Source organism: Gekko japonicus, unplaced genomic scaffold (genome assembly GCF_001447785.1).
Source record: "Gekko japonicus isolate JY-2015 unplaced genomic scaffold, Gekko_japonicus_V1.1 scaffold1099, whole genome shotgun sequence".
Taxonomy (NCBI): Eukaryota; Metazoa; Chordata; class Lepidosauria; order Squamata; family Gekkonidae; genus Gekko; species Gekko japonicus.
This window is the reverse complement of record NW_015174874.1, coordinates 19,406-23,403: the sequence shown is the minus strand read 5'-3', so window position 1 is coordinate 23,403 and position 3,998 is coordinate 19,406. Positions and strand designations below refer to the sequence as shown.

The 3,998-nt window shown below is 45.5% G+C and overlaps 1 protein-coding gene across 1 annotated transcript in view; it reads right to left on the bottom strand.

Moving 5' to 3' along the window:
• RAB42 (RAB42, member RAS oncogene family) overlaps nt 1-3,998 on the bottom strand; it is an 8,263-nt gene that overhangs the window by 3,874 nt on the left and 391 nt on the right. The window lies entirely within an intron of this gene.

Here is a 3,998-nt window from a genome sequence, read left to right as displayed (position 1 = left end):
CCCCCCCGCGAGTATCGCGGGTCCCCCCTTGTTTTATTGATTTTACTGATTACATTCTATATGATCACAGGTATTTAAAATGGGTAGGAAAAGGGGTTGTCCTTTTGATTCTGTTCATTCTTCTACTCCAAAACAAAGTAAGTTAGTTAGTTACTTTACTTTTGGAGTCGTCCCCCCCGCGAGTATCGCGGGTCCCCCCTTGTTTTATTGATTTTACTGATTACATTCTATATGATCACAGGTATTTAAAATGGGTAGGAAAAGGGGTTGTCCTTTTGATTCTGTTCATTCTTCTACTCCAAAACAAAGTAAGTTAGTTAGTTACTTTACTTTTGGAGTCGAAACCTCTAATAGATTTCATACTTTACAGGATCAATGGCCAGAAAATGGTGTTATTGAGGGACAAGGTGGACGGACCCTGTATGCAGAAGAAGCCTATTTCAGACTCTGTTTCTAGTGTGGACCTGGTTTTATCAAAGAAATTCTGTTATTTGGAACCGGGGGGAGGGAGGGGATCAGTCAGAAATTTTATTCATTTCTGGCTTCACAGACATTCTTAATAGCTGAAACACTTCAGAAAATGCATGATAAGGTTAATTCTCTGGGTGACCAAATAGCCTCCTTTCTTTCTCCTCAAGGGGCAGGGAGAATCAATGGCTAGAACATCTTGAGAGATGGCTGTTCGGGCTCTGCCTGAAGACTTCCAGGAAAGGAGAGCTTAAGCCCATCTCCCCAGGTAACTGGTTCCATTGTTAAACCACCTGCACTGTTCCAAGAACTTTTCCTAATGTTCAGCCAGTCTACCCTCCTGTAACACCCGTTACATCTAGTTTTGCTCTCCAGATTGTCAGAGAGCAAATCTTTGCCCACTTCCCTGGGACAGCCCTTCAGTTGTTTGATGACTATAATCATGTCTTCCCTTAGACTTCTGCCTAAACATACTTAACCACATCAACACTCCCTCAGAGGGGTTGTTTTCCAGGCTTTTGCTGGTTTCCTCTAAACCCTTTCCAATTTGTCTACATCGGTCTTAAGATGCAGCACCCAGAATAGGATGCACTCATCCAGATGAGGTTTGACCATGTCTGGTTATCTAGTCTTTTATTTATAAAAATGCTTTTCTAGCTGCATATACTAAGCAGTGGGCAATCCATCTGAATAATGTATGTAAAATGAGCATAAAATACCACATTCTCCCAGGAAAGCAGCTAAGCTAGCATCACGAAATAGCTCTGTTTTGACAAGGTAGCAAGCGGAACCTGAAAGAAGCGGTTAATGTGGGTTTCTCTAGGCAGTGATTTTATTTTATTTTATTTTATTCTGGATCAGTGAAGGAGCTGCAGTGGCTCAAGTGGTTAAGACACTGAACTGCAGGCTGTGGAAGGTCAGTAGTTCGAGACCTGAGTGTGCCACATGACGGAGCGAGCTCCCATCTCTAGTTCCAGCTCCTGCCAACCTAGCAGTTCGAAAGCAAGAAATTGCAAGTAGATAAATAGGTACCACTTCAGTGGGAAGGTAACAGCGTTCCGTGCACCTTGGTGTTTAGTCACGCCGGCCACATGACCACGGAAACGTCTTCTGACAGTGCTGGCTCTTCGACTTGGAAATGGAGATGGAGCACCACAACCCTAGAGTCAGATTCGACTGGCTTTTGAGCAAGGGAACCGTTACCTTTTTACTGGATCGATACTATTGCCATAGAAGATGTGCTTTGAGTTCTCATCAACCTAACCATTCAAAGGGAGGTGAATTGTACCTCTTTAGCCAGCTTGGACTCCCTGGAAAGATTTGTTCATTTAAGCAAGTGGCAGACACCTGCACCACTACGGAAACATTCTGTCTGGCTACCTATACTCTTTTCCATGATCAAGGCCGAGAGGACTTTCTGATCTTGTACAACGAAGTCTTGGAACTGACCCTGCCATGGAGATGGATGTAGCTAAGCCATGTTCAGACCATGCACAGCATAAGGAGGTGGCAGCATAGTTCTAAGGTGGTAGAATGGACTGTATCCTTTCAGACTGTGGGGGATCACAATGTTTAATTTTCCTCTTGGGAAAATCCTGCAAGCAGAAAAACCTTCCTTCCTGATGTGTGAACAGCATTTAAATGTAACGTTTCCCACTTTCAGTCTCCAGAGACACAACCTGACACCTCAGGATTCTGTTGTATGTGCAGACCAGACCTAAGTCCCAAATGAACTTGGATGCTACTGGACTGTTTTTCTCTCCTCCCTGGCCATCCCACATTTCTCTTCCCTTCCCTATACCCTGCTCTCACATCTTTCAGCCTTTGTCCTTTCAGAAGTACACTTCTCCCTGCTTTCCTGCCTGAGGTTTTTGATCAGCCGAATGGACTTCTCACATTCTGTACCGGAGGATGCTCTGCTTATTGGTATTCCATGCTGTCATATTTCTACTGAGCAATTCAGTGTCTGTGACCACTTCATGATGCTGCTACAGCAGTTTAGCCAAAGGGAGGCAGACTTGCTAGTGACAGACAGCAGTCACTTTTCTGCTTTTAAATAAATTGTGTGTGTGTGTTCTTGAGAACAGGCCCAGGCCATTTGTCAATGAGGTCCCCTGCCCCCCAGTCTTTTTAGAAGGATTTTCTAACCCATCTTTCTTCTGTCAGCTTAGCCTATCCATGCTGTCCATGCTGGAATAATGCCTTGTCGACTTACTCCTACAGCCTCAATGGTTGGGGGGGGGGGGCGTACATGCATTCAGAAAAAATTGAATGAGGTGACAAAGACCCGAGGTGGTAGAATGTACTTCACCATTTTAGACTGCCAGTGGAAGTCATCATGGATAACATTTTAGAATGTGCCTGTATTTTTTTTTTTTAAAGTCTCTGGAAGTAGAAAAACAGTTCAGTGAATTAAGGGGGTTAAAAAAGAACATCCTTGTGCTAGTTTTTGATTTACGTGCATTGTTTTTAAGCAGAAGACTATTCTGATCTAGGCTTGCCAAGTCCCCCCGGGGGGGGGGGAAACCCCCGCCCCAGAGGCCCGTTCCCCACTGCTGGCGGATCGGCCCCGGGGGAAACCCCACCCCGACGTGCACGTCTCCTGGAAGTGACGCGGCCACGCTGGGCACACTGGGGGCGGGGCCACGGTCATCCGAGGGAAAACTCTATGGCCGGGAGTCTCCCGCTGCGGCGAAATTCTGACTTGGCAACCCTATTCTGATCTGGAATGCCATTTGAAGCATTTTCTCCACAAAAAGTGTGTAAGACTAGGATCTGGAAGAATCCGGTTAAAATCCCTGCTCTGCCATGGAAGCTTGCTGATAACCTTAGGCCAGTCACATACTCTTGGCCTAACCCAACTCACAGCGTTGTTGTGAATATAAAATAGAGAAGAATAATATAAGCTGCTTCAAGTGCCTATTGGGCAGGAAAGCAGGATAGAAATGAAATAAATACATAATTTTGTAGCCATGGCATTCTTCCACCTCATTCCTGGTCTAACCTTTGCTGCACTGGAATGGTAGAACAGAGTGCAGCACTTCAGAAACAGAGTGAAGGATAGTATGTTGATTTGTCCCTGTAAGTGGAATACTAGCAACCCACGGATAGGGCTATGGTTGCCAGCCCCCAGGTGGGCCCAACAGGTCTCCCGGCATTACCACTGATCTGCAGGATACAGAGATAAGCCCCCCTGGACAAAATGGCTGTGTTGCAGGGTGAGCTATATGGTGTTCTAACCGTCTGAGGTCCCTTCCGAAATCTCCAGGAATTTCCCAACCCAGAGCTAGGAACTCTAGCCACAGCTTTTTCCGCAGTATGTGATTTTTTCTGTTATTTGTAGAGGGCTTATTTACACGGGGATCATTAAAAAGGTGGCATGTGCAAACACCCGACAGCTCATTTTGGCATCTCTGAATTCTACCAACTTGTATGCATGTACTGGGCCTGAGTGGAGTTCTAAGGGAGGCCAAGACAGGATTAACCATTTGGCATCTCTGAGGTTCATATTGCTATTGGTTAATACATAC